The following is a 12,332-nucleotide window of genomic DNA, read 5'->3' as shown; positions in this document are numbered from 1 at the left end:
AAATAGTTCCTAAGAATTTGCTGTATGCAAAATTCTGTGTTAAGAAAACTGAGTTAAGAAGTTGATGATTTTCTATTGTGTACACACACACACACACTCATTTCCCTTTAATCACTATTCTTTTTTTCTTTCAAGAGTAAACCTCAGTCCTATTCTGGTTTTTTTCATTTCCTTCTCACCTTAATTTTACAATCCAAAAGCCTAGAAACTAAGGACAGAAATGTCTGCAGAGGATGAGAGATGGCAATCACTACTGTTTTACACGATATCCTTTAGAATGCGGAGGTGGAGGGAGAAAACAGTCAACTGAAAAGTTTTGGGGTGTCAAGAGATGGATGGAGGAAAAAGAATAGGTTTTAAGAAGCTTCTTCTTGATGTCCTTTGAGAACCTCCATTTATAATTTGCTTGCAATCAATTACACTTTGTCAGATTACTGCTTCTTGGAATTTGCACTTGATAGAGATTTGGCCTCACGGTGCTTTGGTTATATACAGGCTCTAAGTATAACAAGTGAAGGGAGCAACACAAAAAACATGTTTATTACATGCAGGCTCCTAGAATGAAAGAAAATCTAAACAAACCTGGACGGAAAACTATCCTGGTCCTTAGCATTAATCTTACATGGCAATAATCACTGGTGAGATTTCTTAAAGCAGCATTTGGCATGCTTCTCAATCTATGATGGTAGCACCAATATACACTGAGCATGGGAGTTTTCTGTTATAAAATTTGAAGTTTGCTACTCATATTCAATGTAAGTTCCAATGTTTCTTTTAGGATATTGATGTACACACACGAGTTTACATGTATGCACAAACACACAGACACACTTGGGCCAGGAGAAATGGATTTCTGTCCACAAGACCCGATAAGGCTCATTAAAGACAAAAACTGAACAAGTACAGAAATTGAGCTTATTCAGGCTATAGCAATGGGGAGCACCCAGATCCGAGGATCAGAGAGTCCCAGCAGGGTGGCTTTGTCTTACACCTTTGTAGGTAGGTATAGACAATATAGGTGGGGTGGTTTACAGTTGAGATTGATTTTGCAATCAAAAGACATCTCAGTCAATCAGCTTAAAAGAAAATGTTTATCTCTGTGTCTAGCTAGTTACAGGAGGACAAACAATTCAGCTAATCATTCCTAAGACAAAGCATGTGAAATTGGAGGGTGTGTATATGGCCTTGTCACAGGTAAACAAGGGAGTACTCTATGCATCTTATTTGTCATGAGAAAGAGTCAAGAGTGGACAATAAATCTTATCTAAGTCACATGGGAAGGGTGGCTGATGACAAGCTGTTTCCCAGAACAGAAAACTGTTATTGTTTTCAGAGCTCAGGTGAAATTCAACATTGTCAGCCACAGTGAACTATTGATGGAAAGAAAGGGGTGCCTGAGACTCTCACGTAAAAAGCACAACTTCATGATATCACTGGCTTATGAGACTAGTTGTGACTAATTAATTATTATAAGTAACACTCATCCAAGCTCAACACTTGTGCATTTTACCACTTGCAGAAGTTGGAAAAAAAAAATTATCTAAAATTGTTTTCCCACCTCTTGGGATTAGAATAAATGTGATAAAAGCTGGGGGTACCTACCAGGCAAAAGGGCATGTTACTGACCAAACTGTGTTTTAAATGTCATGTTGTCACACAACAAAACAAACTTTTTAGTGAAGCAGCATGGTACAGAAGGGGGAACAGAGATGAAGTTGAAATTCCAGAGCAGACCCCTCAGAAATAACACCACACATTTACAACCATCTGATCTTCGGCAAACCTGACAAAAACAAGCAATGGGGAAAGGATTCCCTATTTAATAAATGGTGTTGGTAAAACTGTCTAGCCATATGCAGAAAACAGAAACTGGACCCCTTCCTTACACCTTATACAAAAATTAACTCAAGATGAATTAAAGGCTTAAATGTAAAACCCAAGCCATAAAAATCCTAGAAGAAAACATAGGCAATACAATTCAGGACATAGGCATGGGCAAAGACTTCATGACTAAAACACCAAAAGCAATGGCAACAAAGGCCAAAATTGACAAATGAGATCTAATTAAACTAAAGAGCTTCTGCACAGCAACAGAAACTGTCATCAGAGTGAACAGGCCACCTACAGAATGAGAGAAAATTTTTGCAATCTACCCATCTGACAAAGGTCTAACATCCAGGTTCTATAAGGAACTTAAACAAATTTACAATAAAGAACAACCCCATCAAAAAGTGGGAAAAAAATATGAACAGACACTTCTCAAAAAAAGACATTCATGAGGCCAAGAAACATATGAAAAAAATGCTCATCATCATCGGTCATTAGAGAAATGAAAATCAAAACAACATGAGATACCATCTCCTGCCAGTTGGAATGGCAATTATTAAAAAGTCAGTAAACAAAAGGCACTGGCAAGGCTGCAGAGAAATAGGAATGCTTTTACACTGTTGGTAGCAGTGTAATGGGAGTTCAACCATTATGGAAGACAGCGTGGTGATTCCTCAAGGATCTAGAACCAGAAATACCATTTGACCCAGCAATCCCATTACCAGGTATATACTCAAAGTATTATAAGTCATTCTACTATAAAGACACATGCACATGTATGATTACTGCAGCACTATTTACAATAGCAAAGACTTGGAACCAACCCAAATGCCCATCAATGATAGATTACATAAAGAAAATGTGGCACATATACACCATGGATTACTACATAGCCATAAAAAAGAATGAGCTCACGTCCTTTGCAGGGACATGGATGAAGCTGGAAGCCATCATTCTCAGCAAACTAACAGAAACAGGAACAGAAAACCGAACATCACATGTTCTTGCTCATAAGTGGCAGTTGAACAATGAGAACACATGAACACAGGGAGGGGAACATCACACTCTGGGGCCTGTCAGAGGGTTGGGGAGGAAGGGGAGGGAGAGCATGAGGATAAATACCTAATGCATGCGGGGCCTAAAACCTAGATGATTGGTTGATAGGTACAGCAAACCACCATGGCGCTTATATACCTATGTAACAAACCTGCACATCCTGCACATGTATCCCAGAACTTCAAGTAAAATAAATTTTAAAAAGTTGAAATCCAAGGTTCATCATTTATTAGCAGCATGCCTTTGGTGATTTAACCTCTTTATGCTTGATCCAGAAAAGAGTAAGGCTTACTTGGAAAGAATTCCATGTTTAGAGATGATGTATGGAAAGCCCTAGGGAAAGTCTACCTGGAATGTGGCAGGTACTCACTGATGGAGCCCCACTTTATTGCCAGGGCTAAGGACTCCCACGCTAAACTGGAAAGAAGTATGTGTTTAATAAGTACATGAGTCTACATACATTAAGTCAAACTTTCTCCAGTGAGTATAATTAAAGATGTAGAAGTCGGGAATTATCGCTGGTAATCTTCTGCCATTTGGAGAAAGCCAGTCTGGTCTGGCTATCATGAAGATACCCAGAGGAAGGTCAGAGACACATGAAGCTAATACCCAGACTGAGAATCTTGAAAGTGTTCAAGTCCGTGGTTCTATTTATCCCTCTCTCCAGCCTCACTTGGCTATGCTGAAGGCCAAGTTTCTGTTACTTACATCCCACAATATATTTATACAGGCAGCAATAGTTTTTATTCTATTAATAGGCAGAATGCCATGAGTAAAACAGGGACAGTTGAGAATACACACTCATTTCTCAATATCATCTCCAAATTAATGATTTATTCACTAATTCTCTGCTTTAGATTGTCTAACAGAAATCTAAGAACATTAAATATAGACAATAATTTTTTTCAAAAGATGATTTTTTCCACTTATTTTGCATTACTTCATTGGAGTTCATCTTCAAAGAGTTAATTTCATATTGACTTTAGTTCTAATCTTCCCAGTGGAGCTTTCGATATAAGCTAATGATTTTGATGTACATCCAACTCAAGCTGTGTGATATACTCTTCTATATGCTTTTCCATCTGGGAAACACTTAGAGATAAAGGAAATAATCTGATTATTTGCTTCATACGAATTGCTGCTCTGAAAATTAGTTTTTTAAAGTAGAAAATAAGAGACTGTTCAATGCTTCTTATCAGGCTTAGCTTTTCAGATGTTCAAAAGACTCCAAATGAATATTGACAAGTAGCAAAACACTACAGTATATGCAGTAGAGAATTTCAGACTGTGCAAACAAAATATATTTATTTTGCCAACCTGCATCCAGAGTTATTCTTAAGAGTTATTTTCAGGGACTTAGGAATCAAAAAAATCAGAGACAAGAGTAGGCACATAGTACCTTCCAGGAAAGAATAAATTCATTCTAATTAAATATACTCTGGGTAGCAATAAGCAGGTAAAGGCCAAACACACCTTCAGTGGTAATGTGTTTCATGGACAGAATGTATTATAATCTAAACACACTGTAAAAAACTATAGCCTACATATTCAGGATTCTTTAAAGAACAACAACGACCACTAAACCGCAGATGTGTACCACTGTATACCCCTCTTACGCAAAATGAAATGCTCCTGAAATGAAAATGCCTCTGTCAATGGTGGTACTTGGTGTTAAGAGTTTATAGTTATCTGTACTATAGTTATCTGTACTTTTGGTTACCTTTTTTAAAAGATTTAAGTAAAATGTTTTACAAATTTTAGAAAAATTATCAGAATATCAGTCTGTTTCATTGGTAAAATAAAACATGTAAAACCAACACACATTACCTTCTTTGTCCAAAAGAAATCAAGCACAGGCATACGGTATTAACCAGGGTTCTCCAGAGACACAGAACCAATGAGAGAGAGAGAGAGAGAGATTTATTTTAAGGAATTGACTCACATCATTCTGGAGGCTGGTAAGTCCAAAATCACACAGTGGGCCAGTAGAGCAGGAGACTCAGGGAGAGCAAAGTTTCAGCTCAAAGGTCATCAGGCTGTAAGAGCTGATGCTACAGATGACGTCTGAAGGCAGTCGGCTGAAGAAGTCTGTTGCTCATGGAAAAGTCAGTCTTTTTGTTCTACTCAGGCTTTCAACCAATGGGATGAAGCGTACCTATAAAATGGAGGGCAATCTGCTTTATTTAACTCTGCTGATTTAAATGTTAATCTCACCCAAAAATACCCTCACAGAAACACCCACAATAATGGTTGACTCATAAAATTCACCATCCCATGTAGATATATCATCTTAAAGTCATGCTTCCCCCTAGCTGCCCAGGGGCCACCTGCACAGTTCCCATTTATTATCAAGACTTCCTGCAGCATCATTTATTTGAGGTCATCCTCTAACTACACAAAGGAGGAAAGACACAGGCTGAAAGTATCAGGTAGTGAATGCTCCCAGACAACCCTTAACTAATGAGGGGTGCAATTTGGTGGATAACCTAAAATTCCTCGTCATTCAGGGTGACATTCAGAGACTCAGTCCACCCCATCTCTAAGGGGAGGATCCCTACTATGTCTCATTTCTCTACTCCCTTGCATGCCTTCTGGGATCACCTCCAAAGAAGCTGCCTACACCTAAACTCTTGTTTCAGCATCCTGCTTTTGGGGAACCTAAACAAAGATAATATCCACACCGGTTGTTCTTACTCCACATTGCTTCCCTCCCTTCCTATAATCCACTTCTTGATTTCAGGCCCCAATTCATACAAACAGAGCTTATATCTATAATTTCTTTTTTTTTTTTAAGTTGATCCCTATTTGTACTGAGAAGAGAGAAGCAGGAATAAAAGACTACCCCCTTTTCTATCCAAGGACTTCACTTTCAGCAATGCATCCACAAAAAAACACACAAATCTGGCAGTTCCATTACAAAATAACAAGTAGATTCTGTCCTTCAATATATAACGACTACCCAATTGTATTTGTAAAGCTGACTAAAGGTATTTCTAGACAGAAATGCTCAATTGATACTTATAAAAAACAGGTAAATGAATGAATAAATAAGTAACATTCAGGCAAGGCGTGGTGGCTTACACCTGTAATCCCAGCACTTTGAGAGGCCGTGGTGGGCTGATCGTCTGAGGGCAGGAGTTTAAGACCAGCCTGACCAACGTGGTAAAACCCGTCTCTACTAAAAATGCAAAATTAGCCAAGTGTAGTGTTACAGGCCTGTAGTCCCAGCTACTCTGAAGGCTGAGGCAAGAGAATCACTGGAACCCAAGAGGCGGAGGTTGCAACGAGCTGAGATGGAGGCATTGCACTCCAGCCTGAGTGACAAAAGCGAAACTCCATCTCAAACAATACATGAATAAATAAATAACTTTTAGTCGTAGAATTGAACACATGGGTCACAAAAGCAAGAGCTTTTCCCTCACAAAAATCAAAAACGTCATCTTACTGAGCATAAGATCCAAGTGGAGGTGCGTAGGTCCAGCTCCATCACTGTCAACGTAAAAACCCACAGAAAGTCACATTATTGCTGTGCCTTAAATTGAATCAAGAGTGTCAGACAATCCAGCCTTAAGAGCTTTGGTCTACTAGTCAGGACAGCTGGATGGGAAATCAAACTCACCAGTAATTGACACTTGACATTTCTAAAATACAGTCTTCATTGGAGTAAATGCAGGAATGATACTTATGGTTAACAGATTGTTATTTGAAGGCAATAGGAAGTTGGCCTTGAAAATGTGGCTAACTGGGTTCCACACTCAACGTAATTATCTAACAGGGGCTCAGAAAACTAAGGGCTTTCAGCTATCTTGGCTTCCCTTCTTTAAGGAAAGAGGATGGTCCAAAACCATGGTCTAGGCACTCTTTTTTTTTTTTTTTTTTTTTGTCTATATTAGAAACCTTGGTCAAAATAAGCTTGAAAATAAAAATTCAATTTATATAACACATTAATTTATTCAGTCAACAAATATTTATTATGCGCCATTGTTCAAAGTACAAGGGATACAGCTGTAAACGCAATAGACAAAACACCCAGACCTCATGGAACTTACACTTTAGAAGAAGAGGTGATCTGGTTGAAGGGTCTATGTGAGCTGGCAAAGACAAGGAGTAGAGCCCCTTGATCTCCTTGGTATGCATAAGAACTACCTGGAACACTTGTGGAAGTGCAGGTTCCTGCCCTCCCTACCCCCAATCCCTCCAGAGTCTGATTCTATAGGTCTCCAGGAAGGAAATTCTGATTTTTAACAAGTACTCTAAAGTATTTGATGCAGGCAATACAGACCACACTGGAGAAACACTGCCCTAGAGTTTCCCAAGGTACAGTTTTCAAACTACGTGCCTAGATTATTTCTCTAGGGACTAGCCTTTCCAACCTGTTTCTCAGGCAGTCATCAAGAAGTATGTGATGGATGTCCCCATTGAACTAGAACCTGAGAAATACATTAAGTTTAATTAGAGGTATTTTTTGTGCCAAAACCAGAGTCAAATAAAAACAAAGTACTAAGCCTCCAAAATTATCATAGATTCCAAAAATACCCTTAACAGTAAACAGATGAAGACCTGTTAGCTGCTCTTGAACCAAGTTCCTACAGTGCTTGCCATATATCTCAGCACACCAACTGAACCTAAGTATCTCAAGTATCTATTTCTGCCACTGTTTCCTATTCTCAAGTAGGTTGTTCATGAAAGGTGAGCACTGTGATTTATCTGAGTCTCTATGTCCATTTGTGTCACAACAGTATTTGTCACCTGGTAGACAATAAATGCTTGTGAAATCCTTGAATAAATGAGATAATGAATGAACAAGTGAATTAACAAATAAATAGGCCAACCTCCCCAGCATTAGCTTCCTCATCTTGCAGATGAGGTGATCTCTTTTTCTACATGACATCCAGCTTCTTTTCTAAGTCTCTTATTCTAATATTGAAAGAAGACAGGAATGAAAAGAAAATCAGCCACTAATTGATTGCTGCCTCCAAAAATTCCCCCACTCCCGAAAAAAAATTACAGAACACTCTTCGCTACATGGCTTCATGGTTTAAGTCCTGGAATTAGCTACATTTCAAATCATATCTGTAAAAATACATCTACTAAAAGGAAAGCTTGTCATATGGCAGTTTATAAGAGGTTGTTGGTCCTCTAACACCAGAGTTACATAAAGTTTCCACAGCATACCCTATTTCCACTGCAAAAACTTTTAACCTTTAAGTTAATCCCTCCCCAAATTTGATGATGATGATTGATGAAATTGACAGCAACAGCCTTTGTTTATTTAGGCATCACTGCCCTCTGCTGGATAGAATTAGAAGTTTCCATGTAAGTGTACATAGTTTTCCAGAATGTCTTGATACAGACTTTTAAAGGTATTCTTACCCTGTCAAATCCAGGGCTTAAACTAAGGATCAGCATTTGATTTTTTCCTTTTGCCTAAGCCTCCAACATGATTCAACACAACATTGTTACTGATCCTGTCTTTATCCAAATTTTGATATTTTGTTCATTGTGAACTTTTGCATTAATTTTTATTTTTAATATCGCATTAAAAAATTGTTTATCTTGATGGCTGAACCTTTTGAGGCTCCCTTGAATTTTGTCCCTTCAGCAAGTGCCTCACTTGCCTTACCCTATACCAGCCCTGGTCAAACTAGCCCCTACACTACTATCTCCAGGAAGTTGACCAGTCACACTTGAACACTTCAGGAACATCTTCCTTGACCACTCTCACTAGGTCAAGGCTCCCTAAACTACGGTCCTGCAGAACCATGTATTCTCTTTGCATAATGGCTAAATAAATATCTGACTCCACTCTAGACTGAGCTCCATGAAGACAGGAGACTTGTCAGGAATTTTTTCCAAGTATAGAATTTTCAGTATCAGCAGTTAGAGAATACATGTAAGCTGAATGAAAGAATTACCAAATACTAGTGAAAGAAAGGAAATCTGTGTGGCAGCATTTTGCATACTTAGACAGCTGTAGTAGAGCAAAGTAATAATAACAGCAAAAACAACTGCTCTTTCCTGATCACTACGGCATGGCGGACTTTGTGCTACATAACATATGGTCTCATTTAACCCATACAATGACCTTGCGTGGCAGGTACCATTATCACCCACGTTTTGGCAGAGGAAGAATGTAAGGCTTAGAGAAATGCGGAAACCCGAAACATTTCTTTCTGTAGCTTTCACTTTGGTTCTAGAACTTTCCCTTGGGAACTCACTAAAAAAGAAAAGAATAATAATTCCAAATCCCACCCAAAAAGGAGTATATATCTGTTATGTGAAAGGCTCTAGACTAGATGTTCAGGGGATGAAAAGGAAAGTAAATTTCTCTCTGGGCTCATCAGTTTAGGAAAATATAGAATATTTTTAAAGCTATGCAAATGCTGATGTAAAAATGTAAGGTCTAGTAGGGTCAAGGTCATAAGAGAAGGAATAAATGTGATAGAAAGATTAAAATCTGGTTGGAGGGATCAAGAATCCCTTCATAGGAGGTGGCAGCACGTCAGCTAAGCCTTGAAGAAGGCATGAAATATTAGCAGGTAGAATTGAGGGTAGGAGGAAGGAGAACAATTGAGAAAGAGGTAACAGTCCAAAAAATTGTAACAGTGAGAATTACGACTGTGAGAGAGATTGGATCTAACCAACTCTATCTTGCCTTTAACCTCCAAACTGCCAAAACTAGACCACCAAACTGGTGGTCTAGGGAGGGCGGCCCCTCAGCTAACCGATGCTGTAGTGGAGGCAGCAGTGGCGGCCCCAGGAGGCCTCACTGTGCCACATGGGTCTGGGTTGGAATAACAGAGTAAGTGGTGGGCAGCACCTTAGCGCTGGTATTATTGGTGAGGCTGGGACATGGGTTCTCCAAGTCCCCCTGTGGAAGAGGTGATGGCATCTACACGCACACCGTTGCTAACAGTAAAGTCCTTGAAAGAGCTTGATGTGGTTCTTGTGTTGAATCACGGCTCAGAAAGGAGCATTATTTAGTCAGTGAAAACCACAAAAACATTTTTTTTCTAAAATCAGTAAATAAGTTGGAAATTATTAGAATTTGGTAAATGATACGCACCAGATTTACTTGTATCACTTGTTTTGTGACATAAAGTTAGTTTAGTTAGAGAATAAGAAACACATTTCTGATTTTTTTTTAAAACACTTCACAAACTTACGTGTCATCCTTGTGCAGGGATTGTGCTAATGTTCTCTGTGTCATTTCAATTTTGGTACATGTGCCACCAAAGTGAGCACTCTCGTTTTCTTATTCACTTATTTATCTATGTAGCATTAGCGTTGTTGGAGGTTTTAAAAACCTCTCAGGTTTGCAGTCATTCATTCGCACAGAGACATAAAGCTGTCATGAGAGGCTGGCAGCAGATGAGGGGACACCCTCCTACACAGTGGCTGAGCTGACCTCCCTGCATCCATGACCATTCCCACCCACCCCGCAGAGCTCTGTCCTATATGTCACCTGCTGACTCCCCTAAAACAGCACATTGATATCATGTAGTTGTGGTTTACTTTTTCCTTCAGAGGTGGAGGACACTGTTACCAGAACAGAACAGGTTTATTTCCTGATTAACTGACCTAAACGGTGGGCGAGATGTGTTCATCCATTTCTAATTAGTGAAAGCTGGCTGTGTGCCAAACTCTGTGCTAGACTCTGGGACACCATAAGGAGAGATGAGTAAGCACAGGAGTCTCTGGAGGAAGGACACCAACCCAGCCTTAGAGGGTAGGAAAAGCTTTCAGGAGAAAGTGGTGTTGACAATGCTGAGACCTGAAGATGTGTAAACACGAGCCAGGCTCTTCAATTGCTGGGGAGGAGACAGGGAAAAAGAAAGGAGAGGAGGGAGGGAGAAGGAGTAGAACACAACTACAGGAAAAAACAGTAAGTTCTTAAAGACTTGTAAGAGAGAGCAAGAGCAAAAGTGTGGTTCCTTGGGGAAAGTGGATGTATCTTTAGCCTGGAGCACTGAGCACAAGGTGGGTGCTGTAGTTTGGATGTTTGTCCCCTCTAAACCTCATGCTGAAATGTCATCCCCAGTGTGGCCATATTGGGAGGTGGTACCTAATGGAAGGTGTCTGGGTCATGGAGATGGGGGGGAGGGTACGTGAGTTCTCACTCTATTAGTTCCCTCAAACATCGGTTGTTAAAAAGAGCTGGACCTCCCACTTCTCTTGCTTGCTTCCTCTCTCAGCACGTGATATCTGCACACACCGAACCCCTTCCCTTTCCAGCATGAGTGGAAGCAGCCTGTGGCCTCACCCAGGGCAAATGCTCAGTGTTGAACTTCCCAGTCATTGGAATCATAAGCCAAATGATCCTTTTTTCTTTATCAACTGCCCAACTTCAGGTATTCATTTACAGCAACACAAAACAGCCTAAGGCAGTGGGGCGCTGTGAGAGATAAGATCAGGCGTGCAAGCAAGGCGCAGGTCACAGAGGTCTTTGTGAGCCACACAGGACTGGATTTATTGTGAGAGTAATGGGAGGACGTCGAAAACATTTGATCAGATTTGCATTTGAGACAGGCTACCCAGCTGCAGATGACAGAGGGACAGGCTGGAAGAAGGGAAACAGGAAGGATGCCTGCCACAGTAGATCAGATGAAAGAAAGATGATGGTATCAGACCTTAATTAATGACCATGGGAGTTGAGAGAAGTGGGCATTTCACACACTGTTACAAAGAATTAAAGATCTTGGTGACTGATGGATGGTTTTCAGGACTGAAAGTTTGTGTCACCCACAACACCCAACAAAATTTATATTTTGAAACTGTAATATTTATGTGGCTATATTTGGAGCTACGGCCTCTAAGGAAGCAATTAATGTTAAATGAGACCATAAGTATGGGGCCCTGATCCAATCAGATTAGTGTCCTTATAAGAAGAGAAGAGAAAAGAGAACTTCTGACCAGAGAACTTCTCTCTCTGCCTGCCATGTAAGGACACATTACAAAGGTGGCCATTACAAGCCAGGAAAAAAGCCCTCACCGAAACTAAATTTACCAGCACATTCATCTTAGACTTTCCAGCTTCCAGAACTGTGAGAAAATAAATTTCTGTTGTTTAAGTCACCCAGCCCATGATATTTTGTCATGGCAGTCTAAGCAGACTAATACAAATGGGGTTTTATGGAGAGAGAGGAGTCAGATGGGACCTCTGGGGTTCTAGCTTGGTTAAGACATGACCTTTAAAACCAAGCACTGATAGGTACACACAGGAGAAACAGGCTGTGGGGAGTATGAGTTCCAATGTGGACATATGGGGTTTGAGGGACTATGGGACATCCAGGAAGAGATGCCCAGTAAGCAGTTGGGTACATAAGTCTGGCGCTCAGAAAAAGAGGCTAGATCAGAGGATTTAACAATAAGCATACAGCTGATAATTAAAGCCTTGAAACAAGGTGAGATTTTTCAGGAAGAGAATGAGGATGAATGAAAAGAAAAAA

General features: G+C 39.9%; 1 non-coding gene across 1 annotated transcript; it reads right to left on the bottom strand.

The window, feature by feature from the left end:
• Nucleotides 1-10,021: 10,021 nt before the first annotated feature.
• LOC119473347 lies at nucleotides 10,022-10,128 on the bottom strand. Its single transcript, XR_005202557.1, has one exon. It is a non-coding gene; the product is annotated as a U6 spliceosomal RNA (small nuclear RNA).
• Between the last annotated feature and the right edge of the window lie 2,204 nt (nucleotides 10,129-12,332).

Source organism: Cebus imitator, unplaced genomic scaffold (genome assembly GCF_001604975.1).
Source record: "Cebus imitator isolate Cc_AM_T3 unplaced genomic scaffold, Cebus_imitator-1.0 Scaffold150, whole genome shotgun sequence".
NCBI lineage: Eukaryota > Metazoa > Chordata > Mammalia > Primates > Cebidae > Cebus > Cebus imitator.
The sequence above is the reverse complement of the archived record's forward strand: the minus strand, read 5'-3'. Positions and strand labels throughout refer to the sequence as shown.